This window comes from Dermacentor variabilis, chromosome 8 (genome assembly GCF_050947875.1).
Source record: "Dermacentor variabilis isolate Ectoservices chromosome 8, ASM5094787v1, whole genome shotgun sequence".
In the NCBI taxonomy this organism is placed as follows: Eukaryota; Metazoa; Arthropoda; class Arachnida; order Ixodida; family Ixodidae; genus Dermacentor; species Dermacentor variabilis.
In genome coordinates this window covers 4,726,303-4,743,078 of record NC_134575.1, presented here as the reverse complement: position 1 = coordinate 4,743,078, position 16,776 = coordinate 4,726,303, and the positions used below count along the sequence as shown (strand labels likewise).

At 49.1% G+C, this 16,776-nt stretch overlaps 1 pseudogene; it reads right to left on the bottom strand.

Moving 5' to 3' along the window:
• Positions 1 to 5,620: 5,620 nt before the first annotated feature.
• LOC142590807 (uncharacterized) lies at positions 5,621 to 11,232 on the bottom strand (annotated as a pseudogene).
• Positions 11,233 to 16,776: the final 5,544 nt, after the last annotated feature.

The following is a 16,776-nucleotide window of genomic DNA, read 5'->3' as shown; positions in this document are numbered from 1 at the left end:
GTTAGGGTTCGCGAGGCGAGGCATCGCTCGCCCGCCTCTTCTCGTCAGAGGCTTTTTCCACGGAATTTGTGATGGAGTGTGAGGTGGAAGGGGAGTTTTTATCCCCCGAGGACTTCACTAAAGACTCCGGGTGGCAGCTCGTTGCCGCCAGACGTTCTTTAAGGAGCAAGAGAAATGCGGCCAATGCCAGTGCGGCCGACGTTCAGCATAACGCCGGTTACAACGCTCGGCGTCCCGCCGACCGCGCGGGCATTAAAAGCAAGATAATTCGAGGGGCCAGGATGCCTCCGCTGCCCAAAGAAGAGGCAAAGATTGTCGTGCGGCCCAGGGGAGGCCTGTGTATCAGCAAGTGTGGACCTACCGCAGTCGCCGACGCCATATGGCAGGCTGCCGGGCTCGATCCGGCGTCGCGAGACACGGACACGATGTGTCCCAACTTTCAACAAAACATAATGGTGATCAGCACACCAAACCGGGACAACGCTGCACGCTACGTCGGCATCGAAGGCATCTCCGTCGCCGGTCAACGTTTCGAGGTGAGCGCCTACGAGGCCGCCCCCCACTACACGTGCAAGGGCGTCATCCGAGGCGTCTCCCTTACCGACGGGCCCGCGGTGCTCGACAACAAACTCGTAAACCCGAGAAATCTCACGGCGCTGGGCGCCAACAGAATCAAGAACACCGGCACCGTGGTGGTCCTGTTCAAGGGGTACCGAGTGCCAAATTTTGTCTCCTACGGCGGCACTATCGTCAGGTGCACTTTATTTCGCAAGCAAATGGACGTGTGTTACAGCTGCGGCAGGCTCGGGCACCGCTCCGACGTCTGCCCTTCGCCCAACGACGCCATCTGCAGAGGATGCGGAGAAGCAAACCCTGACGCCCAGCATAGGTGCGATCCCAAATGCAAGCTGTGCGGTGGCGACCACCTTACCGCCGCCAAGGAGTGCAAGCGACGATTTCAGACGCCATATCTCGTCAGGCGCAGACGGGGGGAACGCTCCCGCGCCCTCAACGCCGAACATTTCCCGCCCATGGAGGGCGCGAATCAAGCCCGGCAAGCATCGCCTGAACGCCAATACGGTCGCAGCCGCTCCCGGTCCAGGGGGAGATCCAAGTCTCGTGGCCGCTCCAGGGGTCGCACCAGGAGCCGCTCCGTCTACAGGGCCAGGTCGATGTCAAGATCCCGAGTCCGATCAAGATCCAGATCCGGCTCTAGGGGCCGCCCAGGTTGCAGAACCCAGCCAGCATCTGGACCTCAGCCTGCCTCCACACGTTTGGGGAAGCAGCCGACCCTCCTTTGGGCCGATCTGGCACGTCCCAAGCCCGGTGCCAATATAGAAGCTGCTCAGGCACCTCGTAATGACCCACACCCAGAGCGAGCTAGGGACGCGGAAGTCATTCGCTTACGAAAAGAAAACGACGACCTCAAGAGCATGATGAAGAGGCTAGTTAACGAAATGGCAGAGATTCGGAAACTCGTTACGAATGCGTCTGATAACGGTGCGCCAGGCAGGGCCACAGAGACTCCAATCCCAGCCCCAGTAGACGGTACTGCGACGTCCTCCAAACGCAGAGCAGTAGTAAAACAAACAGGTGAATCGGGAGCGATGTCCTCAGAAGTCAGCGAGATTAAGCAATCTCTCTTTGGGCTGGCAGATGGCCTCAAACAGGTCACTGCTAGCGTCAATTGTCTCACCGATAACGTTCGTCAAATTCAGGTTGCACTCGGAGACCCCAACAGGGGCCTCGGAGCTCTCGCTGATCGCATAGACGCCATTGAGGCGCGAATGGCTACACCCGCCTCCGTCGTACAACCGCTCACCGTTCCCGCCATACTAAAGGAAGCTAGACTTCAATATCCAACCAGGGCGGCGTCAGGAGGTCCCAGTCTTTGCACAGCCCTAACTGCCCCGTTAGGTGGTAGTCCATCCGGTCCGCCATAATGGATAGGTCCAAAGAGAGTTTTCGCATTTGGCAATGGAACTGCAGGGGATATTCTAACAAAAAGCCCCTCTGCAGCAGTTCTTCAGGTCCTTCGCTGTCAAACCTCAAGTCATTGCTCTCCAGGAAACATTAGTCTCCGCCGCCTCGCTCCAGGGCTACAGGGCCGTGTCGGGCCTGCCCGGGGGGCGAGGGATTTGCACCTTGATTGATAAAAGGCTGACTCATCTCACCCACGACCTCAAGCTGGGGTGTGGTAGAATTGAATATGTCATGGTTGAGATCCTGCTCGACGTACCACACCAGAATTAGCGCAGAAACAGCGTGTTCGTCCTCAATATCTATAGCAACCCCAGGGACTCGCGCCAGCAGTTCAAGACCATCCTCAAGAAAGCGACCGACTTGGCCGGCCCTCGACCCTTGGTCGTCGTCGGCGACTTCAACGCACCGTACGGCATCTGGGGTTACGTCTACGACACTACCAAGGGGCGCAACCTGTGGCAAGACGCCAACGAGATGGACCTCACTCTGGTCACTGACAAGAATTTTCCTACTCGCATCGGCAACTCCGTCACCCGGGACTCGACACCTGACCTAGCGTTCGTCAGGAACGTTGAGGACGTAGGCTGGGAGAACACCGCCATGGAGTTCGGCAGCGACCACTACATTCTCGAGACCAACTTCAAGGTGTCTCGGAGTAGGATCAAGGAATTCACGTTCATCGATTGGGACCACTTTCGCAAGATTCGCGAAGAACCCAGCAGAGCCGGGGCACCCGCCACCCTCGAAGAATGGTGCGAAGGCGTCCGGAACGACGCTTCCGCGGCTACCAAGAAAGTGGAAACTGATCTCGACGTCGAGCGGATGGACAGCAGACTTGCCCACCTGATCGAGGCCAAAAACGCCCTGCTCCGCCGATGGAAGGGTCAAAGGCTCAATCGCAGACTCCGAAAAAGGATCTCGGAGCTCAACAAGGTCATCGATGACCACTGCAAGGCGCTATGCCAGCAGCAGTGGGACGAGCTCTGCGAATCCATCAACGGACAGATGCGCAACGGCAAATCCTGGGGTATGCTGAAGCACCTTCTCGACGAAAGCGGCTCAAAGTCAAATCAGAGGCATACGTTGGCCAGGGCCCTTCACGAGGCCACCAGGTCTCACACGGTCGATGAGCTCGTCGCAAAACTGGTACAGAAGTACTTGCCCGTCCGTCGCGACGGAGATCCAGTGACACAACTCCCCGACTACCGAGGCCCTCCACGCCCCGAGCTCGACGAAGACTTCTCCATTGCCGAGGTTAGACAGGCCATCTTCGCGCTCAACCGCAAGTCTGCGCCGGGTCCAGACGGAGTCACCAACAGAATGTTGAGAAACCTCGAGGACACGTCGATCGTCTTCCTGACCGACAAAATCAACGAGTCCTGGAATAGCGGCGTTGTTCCTGCAGAATGGAAGATGGCCTGCACGGTGCTCATTCCCAAGCCCGGCAAGGCCCCGAACATCGAGAACCTCAGGCCGATTTCTCTAACTTCCTGCGTCGGCAAGGTCATGGAGCGCGTCGTCCTCAACAGGGTCAACGGGTACCTCGAAGACAACGAGGTTTACACGTACAACATGATCGGCTTCCGCGCCGGACTCTCGACGCAGGATGCAATGCGCCTAATAAAGCATCAGATTGTGGATGGCCGTTCCAGAGACGTCAAGGCTTTGCTCGGTCTGGACCTCGAGAAAGCTTTCGACAACGTGCTCCATAGCTTCATCGTAAAGACCATTTCAGATCTGGGTCTCGGCTCCAGATTCCATAGCTTCGTCAGCTCTTTCCTAACGGACAGGAAGGCCAAGCTTCGCATTGGGGACTTCCGCTCCAACGATGTGCCCCTCGGAGGGCGGGGCACTCCTCAGGGCGCCGTCATCTCACCCACCCTGTTCAACATCTGTATGATTGGTCTTTCCGAGAGGTTGGCACGCGTAGAGGGCGTCAAGCACACCATATACGCCGACGACATCACCTTATGGTGCTCCAGCGGCTGCGAGGGCAGAGTCGAAGAATCCATGCAGGAGGCGATAGACGTGATCGAGGAGTATCTCCGCCCCACCGGACTTCGATGCTCCCCCGCCAAATCGGAGCTTCTGCTTTACAGAAAAGAGAAGGGAGGCAGACCCAAAGATTGGAAGCCAGTCTCCGAAAGCAGCATCAGTCTTCGCACTTGTGACGGGGGGTGATACCCAGGGTTGACGTTATTCGGGTCCTGGGCATGTTTGTCGAATTCAACGGCGGGAACGGAACGGCTCTCCGCAAGATCATCGCAAAGACGGACAACGCTTTCCGCCTCGTTCGCAGAATAGCAAACCGGCACCGAGGAATGAAGGAAAACAATCTCCTCACGCTTATCAATACATTCGTACTATGTCACTTTACGTACACAATTTCTATGCATAACTGGCTCAGAGCGGAGCGAGACAAACTCAACGCTCTCATCCGCAAAGTGGTCAAGAGGGCTCTCGGGCTACCCATCAGGACCCATACCGAGGATCTCCTTAGGCTGGGGGTGCATAACACTGCCGAGGAGATTGCCGAAGCCCAAGAACGCGCGCAAGTCGCTCGCTTGAGCACCACAGCGGCAGGTAGACACATCCTCGAAGAGCTGGGTTACCAACCTGCGGGATTCCCGATGGTCAGTACCCCGATCCCCAGGTGCATTCGAGACAAGTTCGAAGTGGCCCCTGTGCCCCGAAACGTCCATCCCGTCCATAACGAGGGCAGACGCAAGGCCAGAGCAGCAGCCATCCTCAAACAGATCAAGCAACGAGACATTAGAGCAGGCTTCGTCGACGCCGCGGAGTACAGCGATGGGAAGACCTTTGCCATCGTTGTGGTCGACTCCAGCGGCAAGATTTCCAACTGCGCCTCCATTCGCACTTCAGACCCCGGTGTCGCCGAGCAAGCCGCCATCGCCCTCGCCCTGCTAGACGGTCGTGGATCCGAGATATATAGCGATTCCAAAACAGCAGTTAGGGCTTTTCAGAAGGGTTGCATCGCAAAGCAAGCTGCTCGTCTTCTTAGCAGCTCGAGTCGATATGCTCTCACGCATCATTCAATCCACTGGTTTCCAGCTCACGTAGGGTCGGTCGAGGGTGCTCCCCCGAACCTCAATGAGTCTGCTCACGAGGCTGCGCGTGACCTCACCGACCGCGCTTCCTCTACAAGAAGCACCGACTCCCCTCCTCCCTACGGCCACAGGGACGCTCCCGCTACTCACAACGAGCTTATTAAATTCTTCTACATGTCTAGAAGGGTCTTTCCACCCCCTCACCCCAAGTTGAATAGGGCGCAAGCCGTTTCGCTTAGGCTTCTGCAGACCAGTACGTATCCGTGTCTGTCCGTTCTCCACGAGACTTACCCGGACGTGTATCGCGACGACGCCTGCCCCTCCTGCGGCCAGACCTCCACTCTAGCGCACATGCTGTGGGAGTGTGGGTCGACATACCCCAAGTTCATCAAGGAGGAGTGGGACTCGCTTTTGCGTAGCCCCGCTCTAGAAAAGCAAATCCTGGCCGTCCAGCGTGCCCGCGACCGGGCCGGTGGGCTAGACCTGCCGGTCCCGACGTGGGAATAGCCGGGTGCGCGACGAGTTCGCGTCCTCGCCGGACCTACAATAAAGTTTATTCACTCACTCACTCACTCACTAATCATATTGAGGAGTGCGTTCCAGCTGCGCATCACATGCCAGATACACAAACACCGATTATTCAAGGGACCCATCACGTGCTCCCATTTGTTGCCATAAACAGGGGCATCATCGGACATGAATGCTTTACACTCTATCACGCCTACCTTTTCCTTGATGGCCTCAAAAATATTGTTTCAGTGCTAACTCTCCTGGAAATCAAGTAGGCACATGGAATATCAGAGCCATCTTCCGAGACGATTAGCAATGTTGTCAGTTGAATCATCATCATCATCAGTCTGGTTACGCGCACTGCAGGGCAAAGGCCTCTCCCATACTTCTCCAACTACCCCGGTCATGTACTAATTGTGGCCATGTCGTCCCTGCAAACTTCTTAATCTCATCCGCCCACCTAACTTTCTGCCTCGCCCTGCTACGCTTCCCATCCCTTGGAATCCAATTCCTAACTCTTAATGACCATCGGTTATCTTCCCTCCTCATTACATGTCCTGCCCATGCCCATTTCTTTTTCTTGATTTCAACTAAGATGTCATTAACTCGCGTTTGTTCCCTCGCCCAATCTGCTCTTTTCTTATCCCTTAACGTTACACCCATCATTTTTCTTTCCATAGCTCGTTGCGTCGTCCTCAATTTCAGCAGAACCCTTTTCGTAAGCCTCCAGGTTTCTGCCCCATATGTGAGTACTGGTAACACACAGCTGTTATACACTTTCCTTTTGAGGGATAGTGGCAACCTGCTGTTCATGATTTGAGAATGCCTGCCAAACGCACCCCAGCCCATTCTTATTCTTCTGATTATTTCAGTCTCATGATCCGGATCCGCCGTCACTACCTGCCCCAAGTAGATGTATTGCCTTACCACTTCCAGTTCCTCGCTACCTATTGTAAATTGCTGTTCTCTTCCGAGAGTGTTAAACATTAATTTAGTTTTCTGCAGATTAATTTTTAGACCCACTCTTCTGCTTTGCCTCTGCAGGTCAGTGAGCATGCATTGCAATTGGCCCCCTGAGTTACTAAGCAAGGCAATATCATCAGCGAATAGGAAGTTACTAAGGTATTCCCCGTTAACTTTTATCCCCAATTCTTCCCAATCCAGGTCTCTGAATACCACCTGTAAACACGCTGTGAATAGCATTGGAGAGATCGTATCGCCCTGCCTGACGCCTTTCTTTATTGGGATTTTGTTGCTTTGCTTATGGAGGACTATGGTGGCTGTGGAGCCGCTATAGATATCTTTCAGTATTTTTACATACGGCTCGTCTACAGCCTGATTCCGTAATGCCTCCATGACTGCTGAGGTTTCGACAGAATCAAACGCTTTCTCGTAATTAATGAAAGCTATATATAAGGGTTGGCTATATTCCGCACATTTCTCTATCACCTGATTGATAGTGTGAATATGGTCTATTGTAGAGTAGCCTTTACGGAATCCTGCCTGGTCCTTTGGTTGACGGAAGTCTAAGGTGTTCCTGATTCTATTTGCGATTACCTTAGTAAAGAGTTTGTAGGTCACTGACAGTAAGCTGATCGGTCTACAATTTTTCAGGTCTTTGGCGTCCCCTTTCTTATGGATTAGGATTATGTTAGCGTTCTTCCAAGATTCCGGTACGCTCGAGGTCATGAGGCATTGCGGATACAGTGTGGCCAGTTTCTCTAGAACAATCTGCCCACCATCCTTCAACAAATCTGCTGTTACCTGATCCTCGCCAGCTGCCTTCCCCCTTTGCATATCTTCCAAGACTTTCTTTACTTCTTCCAGCGTTACCTGTGGGATATCGAATTCCTCTAGACTATTTTCTCTTCCATTATCGTCGTGGGTACCACTGGTACTGTATAAATCTCTATAGAACTCCTCAGCCACTTTAACTATCTCATCCATATTAGTAATGATATTGCCGGCTTTGTCTCTTAATGCATCCATCTGATTCTTGCCAATTCCTAGTTTCTTCTTCACTGCTTTCAGGCTTCCTCCGTTCCTGAGAGCATGTTCAATTCTATCCATATTATACTTCCTTATGTCAACTGTCTTACGCTTGTTGATTAACTTGGAAAGTTTTGCCAGTTATATTCTAGCTGTAGGGTTAGAGGCTTTCATACATTGGCGTTTCTTGATCAGATCTTTCGTCTCCTGCGATAGTTTACTGGTATCCTGCCTAACGGTGTTACCACCGACTTCCATTGCACACTCCTTATTGATGCCCACAAGATTGTCTTTCATTGCTTCAACACAAAGGTCCTTTGCCTCAGTTAGAGCCGAATACCTGTTCTGTAGATTGAAATGGAACTCCTCTATTTTCCCTCTTACCGCTAACTCATTGATCTGCTTCTTATGTGCCAGTTTCTTCCGTTCCCTCCTCAGGTCTAGGTTAATTCGAGTTCTTACCATCCTATGGTCACTGCAGCGCACCTTGCTGAGCACGTCCACATCTTGTATGATACCAGGGTTAGCGCAGAGTATGAAGTCTATTTCACTTCTAGTCTCGTCGTTCGGGCTCCTCCACGTCCACTTTCGGCTATCCCGCTTGCGGAAGAAGGTATTCATTATCCGCATATTATTCTGTTCCGCAAACTCTACTAACAATTCTCCCGTGCTATTCCTAGTGCCTATGCCATATTCCCCCACTGCCTTGTCTCCAGCCTGCTTCTTCCCAACCTTGGCATTAAAGTCGCCCGTTAGTATAGTGTATTTCGTTTTCACTCTACTCATCGCCGATTCCACGTCTTCATAGAAGCTTTCGACTTCCTCGTCATCATGACTGGATGTAGGGGCGTAGACTTGTACAACCTTCATTTTGTACCTCTTATTAAGTTTCACAAGACCTGCCACCCTCTCGTTAATGCTATAGAATTCCTGTATGTTACCAGCTATATTCTTATTAATCAGGAATCCGACTCCTAGTTCTCGTCTCTCCGCTAAGCCCCGGTAGCGCTGGACGTGCCCACTTTTTAGCACTGTATATGCTTCTTTCGGCCTCCTAAGTTCACTGAGCCCTATTATATCCCATTTACTGCCCTCTAACTCCTCCAATAGCACTGCTAGACTCGCCACACTAGATAACGTTCTACCGTTAAACGTTGCCAGGTTCATATTCCAGTGGCGGCCTGTCCGGAAACTTATACCTATTTGTGCCATGCGTAGAGTCATAACACAATTTCTCTATTCCTAGCTTACATAGTAGTTCTCTCTGTGGGAAGGTCATCCAGGCAAGGTAAAAGTTGCCTTCAGAACTGCTCGGATTACCCTCTTTCCTGTAATACAAAAGAGGCGAGTCACGGCCTGCCTTACTTGGCTCATTTCGGGGCTCATCAGCGTATTTCCTGTGTTTAAATTCTTCTCTTCTTCCATTTCATTAACCCATAACTCCACACTCATAAAATCGTCGGGATGTTGCCGCTCTGCTTTGTCAATATTATACTTATCGCGGATGTTTCGAAGGTCCTCTCTTGTGACAAGTTTCATCCGACTACTAGCTGCACTTGTGCCTGCCTTGATTTTTGGCAAAATGGTCTTTGCTGGCACTCCTTCTGCTAGTCTACCTAAAAATTGTAAAGAGCAACTCATCAGCAACCAAGGAGGCTGCACGTCTCTTTTTTAATTCACGCAGACATACCACTCTCTTTTTACTACACCTGGGAGGGCTGGAGCTGCACCTTAGTGTAAGGACTGCGTCTAGTGTAAGGGCAAGAGCTGCACCTTACAGTATGCCCACTGCTGGTGGACAAAGTGTAAGGTGCACGCACTGCTATGTCCACATCAGGCACATCAATAGGTCCAGACAGATGAACTCAGCTAAACTCTTAACAGCGGGGACTTCGAATAATTAAAAAAATGCAGTTTATCTTCCTCTCTACTGTATTTGCTTGTTGCTATGCAGCAGAATATCATCAAGACTACTTTTTTGCCTAATCACTTAGTAATTCTGGCTGCTGACCTCTCGAATACGAGCTGTGAACATGTACTTTGTTGTTCAAATGCCTTTGCTAGCAGATTTGATGTAGCTGAACCGGGATGTCTTTACAAAAACCAAAGGATAGTATCAACACATGCCTTAAACATGGTGCTATTTAGACAAATTCCGTGTCAGAGAAGAACAGACAGAAGGCTTGGTAAATTAGTGTCATAATCTAAACATGCATATACTGCGTGTCCCAGCTAACGCCAACCAAGCCGTTCAATAAAAAATGTTAAAAATAATACACGATTTTAAAAACTACGGTGTTCGGTCCTCAGACCTCTGACTTAACATTGTGAATATTATAATTGTATCTTTCACAGTATGGTATGGTATGGTATGATGAACTTTATTTAATGTCCTGAAGATCAACCCTTAGGTTGACGCACGCGGCTCCCACGTCGGGACAGTAAGGTTTAACCTTACCGCCGTATCATGGGCCTTCTGGACGGCCTGTACTTGATCGAAAAGACCTCCACTGTGTAGGACTCGCTGCCACCAGTCTCTCTCCTTGTCACAGTCTGTGAAAGTTCTGAAATATTTTTTGTCCGTTGAACGGTTTGGCTACAACATTAAAAAGACCCCTGTTTTCAACCTGAAGTGCGTAGATATAGACAGTTATTCAATATCTGACAAGCTAACAAATAAGTGTTTATTTTATAACAGTAATAAAAAGAAAGTATGTCCACTAATATGTTGCAGGCATTGGCTTGTTACCCAAATGACATCGCACACGGTCTTTTAACGCAATATAGACAAAGCCACAAAGAACACACAGCGTAGTGCTTCTATGATTGGCAGAGATAAGACATTTTGAAAAGTTATTTGTTGCAGGGTTTCTGTAAAGCCATTGAAGTAAGGGTGTGCAAAGAATTTGAATTTTGAAAATGAATCGAATGGCTAACAACAGTAATTGCAGTCTACATGGAGACAGATAAATATGGTGACTCTTTCGAAGGATTCTGCTGCAGGGAGCCATAGTTGTTGCTCAGAGGTACCAGTTGGGGAGAGAAGGCATGAAGCAATAATTCACACATTAAATAAGGACGCCTTGCATTCAGGCACCCTACAAATGCATTTTCTCAGTTTAGTCCATTTATTCTATGGGCAATTTCACCAAGTTTGCATCCATTTAAAACACTATCCAAGCCATAGTACATATTCAAACTTAGTCTGGTGATATGCTGTTCTCTTGTTTCATTACTATAAATTAAATGGTCTACCGATATCACCTTTCATTTGTTTCTCATTTATATGCCTCCCCAGTTAACTAGACATCCAGTTTTAAATAACATTCGAATGTAAATAGCTTTTATTTTTGTTTTTTTACTAAAATAACGCAACCACATTTCAGTTTAGAAACAGCTTCCCTTACTAGGGCCTGTTCTTGTACATTTAGCTAAATACTAAATGCTAGCAGCATGTTAATGCAATGCATTTAAAAAACAATATTGATCTGGCATTGAGAAGGCAGCAGTTATATTCTGACCTTGTGACACTGGAAATGAATGGCATGCATAAAGCCTTACCTGCAATTACTTTTGTCTCAGCCACAGAGAGCCTCGGATGAGCTATCTCATCCGGGTGGCCATAGTAGTTCTTCGGAAATACTACAAAGACTTTGTTATCCCTTTCTATTACCTCAAGCATTGCAAAGAAATGTATGCCTATTTGCTGCTGCCTTGCACTTTAATCTGACGTTTGCGCTGCTTTGTAGGGAGTTCTATATATGCCCCGGAACGGTGACAATTTAAATACCGCCTGAACATTCCTGGCGAATTTTCTTTTCTTTCAGTAGAAGCAACAAAATGGCTGCAAGTCTCGCTCTCCACAATATCTTTCAAGGAGAGGAAATCTGAAATAAAGGCAGTAGAAACATCAACACATGTATCTTGTAATTGCATTCCACTGATTCGTTACAGAGGGTAAAAATTGAAACCTATGTTCCAAGGACTCTGATCCAAGCATCAAACAAGCAGGTTGTAGTAGTTGCAGCAACTTTTATGGTATAACATGTATGGGTCCATTCCATTGCTAAAAGTTGTACGCACAACAGCTCTCATGCTTTTTATTGTTTTCTATAAAAAACTTCTTTATAAAGTGTAGAGTGCAGCATGTTGTGGTTACAAACCTCTTACTAGTACCTTTCTAGTACATTTACAGTGTTTAGAAGCAAATGTAGACAAATAAGTGTTCTGACATTTGTTGCAGCGATTTTTTCCTCTGACACATTACTCATTAAAAAACTAAATTGTGGGGTTTTACGTGCCAAAAACACCATCCGATTATGAGGCACGCCGTAGAGGGTGACTCTGGAATAATTTGGACCACCTGGGGCTCCTTAACGTGCATCTAAATCTTAGTACGCGGGTGTTTTCGCATTCGCCCCCGTCGAAATGCAGCCGCCGTGGCCGGGGTTCGATCCCGTGCACGTCGAAAAGCTGTGTGCACATCGTGGCAACGCCAAATTATTTCAGTAACAGACATTTTCGGGGTACTTAACTGTTTAAGTCTGGCGACGTCTACGTAAAACTCAGTACGCACTTTCGTTTTGTACTTGTGACAAGTTACACGGAACTACGTGCGCACCAAATACTCGCGCACGCTCGAGTCATTACAGGAGTGGCACATTTTGTCAAACAACAGTGTAGGGGCGAAAGGACCACATGCCAAACATTATGCCTTATGGCAAGTATAATCGAGCGAGGTTTCTTGCTTTCATACGTGTCAAACGTCAATGTCTCCACTTTCATTTCGAAGTTATGCTCACTGTCGTGGTGCTGCCGCAAGTCGCGAAGCTTTGCAAAAATCTTGGAACACAAATCACATGCGAGCGTTCGTTTCTTACTCGGTATATTTGCCTCCACCTGTACGAAATTCTGCAAAGCTGCTACTCCGTAAAGATTTCTTATGTGCTTTTTTTTAAAAATTACTGCGACTAGAAAGAGTCCTGTCGCAAAATTTGCAACAATTCATCACCACACGTGAAGTAGACAAAGCGGCCCTAGGCGTAGCGCTTTCACAGCTGTCCATCTCAGTGCGCAAGGCAAGAGTGACGGCCGCGCACGTGTTCGGCAGCATGTGAAGCTCTAGGTACAACGTACCCTAGGGAGGCATTGCCAAGGGCGGCTTTGTTTTCCCTGTTCCTTGATGCGGAGGATTCCATGGAAAATGGTGTTTCGAGTACACTTTTAACCGACCAATGAAAACGAGGATCAGTCTCCTGCGGATGCGGCCTCCGCCAGCCGCTCGTCTCACTCAAACGTATTCTAGTACACTCTGGTGCAATGGAGAAAAGCGAGGGGGGGAGTGCGCCGCCTTCTGCCGCGCGCGAGGCATCGGGGGAAGTGGAGGGAGAGCGGGGGGCGGGCCTTAGGATTCTGTGATCTGTGAATCTGTGATTGCGTAACATGTTTATTTGCCTTGTTTGACGCATGGTATAGAGTGACTTTTGCTTAGATACGTAGATTTATTGGAGACTTATACGCAATTTAAATATCTTGTTGGGAGGTTTTGTGGATGCATGCAGTGAATTTTGTTCCCAGCGACACTTTCTTGCCCTTTATGAAGCTTTAATTATCTTCGCATTTGTATATTCTATTTTATCTTCGCATTTCTTATGCACATTTTGCAGAACTCCTGCTTTTTATATGTGATCTTTGTTGCGACTATTTTTTTCGGTGCAATTACAATACACGAACAGTGACATTCTCTGCTGCGCAATACGTTGGAACGATGGACAGCGTCATTGAAATTTCCCCTGGCCGTTGCATATGTACAAAAATTTAAACAAGGTTTTTAAATGACAAAGTTTCATTAAACTATCTGTCCTCAACTTTGTTATTTCATGGCCTTTACATTTATCATATGGTTTCGAACTGACATAGTTGTAAAGTTCGTGTTGTGTTTTCTCCACTTATTGAATAGACAAAAAACATGGAAGCATTGATATCAGTTATTTCTGGCACAACTTTGGGTACATACGAATATATTCTTTTATGAAATAATGCATATTTTACTTGTGTTGACAGTGCATAGCATTCAAGAGTTCGTTTGCAGCATTTTTGGCAATGGCAATGCACTCATTACTCATGTACTTGATCTTTCGACAAATTTTGTAAGCATTTTCTATTTTATTTTCTGTGATCTCTGCAATCAGTGACAAGAAAACTGGGGGACGTCGTCCTCTGCAATGGGGGACCCAAACCCCGCCCAGCAATTTCGTCCTGAACGGCCAGTTCATTATGCCGGTGACGTGAGTGACCGCTTCGACCCCAGCATGGTCCCGATTGAGTCATCTGATGGCTCCTCTACTGATGAGATGGGCTCGGACAGCGATTTTACCGTGGTTTCAAGCCGACGTCTGAAGAGAAAGATACGAAGAACATCACCGACCAGTCGCCAGGCGACGAAAAAGGCAAGTGGCAAGCAATCATACACCATTGCATATGTACCAACAACGACAACAGACAACCTCAACTCACTGAACAGGCAGAGCCTGTCGGAATATTTTGAACGAACTGCCCATGGTCAAGTAGAAGAAATACGTATAAACGCTCGAAAGAACATCCTCTCGGTGGAAGTCAATACGCCGACCATACTGGAGACACTGAAAAACATCACTCAGTTGGGAAGCATCCCTGTTCGCGCATTCCCCACATACGGCAAGGAAGCGACGACAGGCGTCATCTACGATGTGGACATTGACATTACAGACACTGACCTGGCCAAACTACTATCATCGTCAGCTCCTGTGCTCAGCTTTCACCGTTTTGGACGTTCCCGATGTGTGAAATTAGTGTTCCAATCGGAAACTTTGCCAACACACGTCAAGGTTGGATATGTGAGGCATCCGGTACGTCCTTACGTGCCGAGGCTTTTACAGTGTCACAGGTGCATGAAACTTGGGCATGTCAGTGCAGTTTGCAAGGGTGCAATAACATGCAAACGATGTGGTGGACCTCACGGAGACAGCAATTGCAACGTTGCTGCGAAATGTCCAAATTGTTCTGGTGCTCATGACGCAACGTCAAAAGAGTGCCCAAAGATCAGGAAGGAAATGGGTATTCTGAAGAAGATGGGTAGAGATCGTTCCACGCACAGGGAAGCGGCAAGGGCTATCCGCCACCGCAGACGTCGTTCACGAAACCGACATCAACGGGATCGCAGCCCTCCTCGCGTTGGAGGGACGACAGCTCAAGTGCAACATCCACCCCCTCTTCGTCTCAGGAATGAAGAAGCACGTGCCTCAAAGCCTTTGTATGCCGCGAAAGTACAAGGCGACCCATCATCGGCACTAGCCACATCGGAGACTCAGTGGCCCTCGTTACCATCAAGGCCTGTGGGAAATCCCTTATGCACCGCTCCTACACATACTGAAGAAAATGAAAAGATGGATGACATTGACGTCACGAGTATGGTGAAAAATTTGATGGGCTCCATGCGCAGGATTCTTTCCGGCCTAAATACCCCGGCTGCCAAGGCTGCCGTGCAGCTACTTGAAGTCTTGGAACCACTGCTAGTGGTTCTTCACTAAGCAAGTATGGCGATAATGTTTGAAGAACGGATGCGTCAATCGTTTGTTATGCAATGGAATGCTCGCGGTCTGCGTGGTCGTTTGTCGGATTTCCGACAGCGGGTATTTAAATACCAATTTCCAGTTATTGTTATCTGTGAACCTAATATGGATTCTTCTTTCCGTATTTCTGGTTATGTCCAGATGTGGTCTCGTAACGACCAACCCTCGAGCAAAGTATTAGTTTGTATACGTCACGACCTGGTGTATTTCAGACATGACGTCCCATCGCATACTACTAATGATTACGTATGCCTCACCATAAAATACAGATGTCGCACGGTTACAGTGATTGGAGGATATATCCACCCAAGAGCGAGGATCGATTGCTCGCACCTGATGTCTCTGCTGCAAGCATCGCAAGGCCCTCATATTGTGATTGGTGACTTTAACGCGCACCATCCCCTGTGGGGTAGCACTTCGATGAATTCTCGTGGCAAATACTTGGCTGACTTTATGTGTAGTCGGGGACTAAATGTGCTCAATGACGGGTCTCCTACATTTATTCGTGGCACGTCCTACAGCAGTTGTCTTGACCTGACGTTTGTATCAAGGAGCCTTCTGTCTTCAGCATCCTGGTCGACGGATCTAGAGACTCATGGTAGCGACCACCTCCCCACTTACGTTCACTTTAGCTGGTTTCGCCGTTCAGCCTCACGTTGCATTCGTCAAACAGACTGGATTGCATTTAAGACCTCTGTCGACACCACCTGTGAGAGTATGACATCTCCATCCGAAATAGAGGACATCATTGCCTCTACCCTGCGGGACAAAACTAGAGAAGTCAGCATACCGAGGCACAGGTCATCGGTCGACATACAATATGAGGCCCTTCGTGCGATCCGTCGCCGCGCGGAACGGCGATACAGAAGAACAAAGTCACCGTCCGATCTTTCGAGCAGTCGCCGAGCTCAACGACATGTTCTTCGACATCTGGAGAAGCTTGACAGACAGCGTTGGAGGGCTTTCTGTGGATCCCTAGATCCAAGACAGCCTCTATCTAAGATATGGCGGGCCATACGAAGTCTCCAGGCAACTCCACAACAAAGACACCCATTCCATGCGGTGGCTCTACATCAACACCGGACCGAATTGGAGGTAGCAGAGGACTACTGTAAACTGATTGTGGACGCATCTAATGCAGTGACTTCATCCCTTGTCACCATCGCACCCCCGTCACCTGATGAGCGGCTCGAAGTACCGTTTACGATGCAAGAGCTTGACGCTGCGCTTTCAGTTTCTCGACGCTCCTCGGCACCAGGACCAGACGGAATCACGTACGCTGCACTCTGCCATCTTGGCACCGAATCACGACGTCTTCTCCTATCTTTTTATAATGCGACGTGGGAGAAAGGAAATGTTCCAGATGGTTGGAAATGCAGTCGCGTTGTAGCGCTGCTTAAACCGGGAAAGTGCCCCAACGAGCTTTCCTCCTACAGACCGATCGCCTTAGCCAGTTGCGTCGGCAAAGTAATGGAAAGAATGGTTTTGTCAAGACTGGAATGGTATCTAGAGAGAAATAATTGCTTTCCTGATTTTATGCACGGATTTAGAAGAGGCCGTTCTTCGATTGACGGAGTTATCGATTTGGTCTCCACTGTTGAACAGGAAAGAAGTCG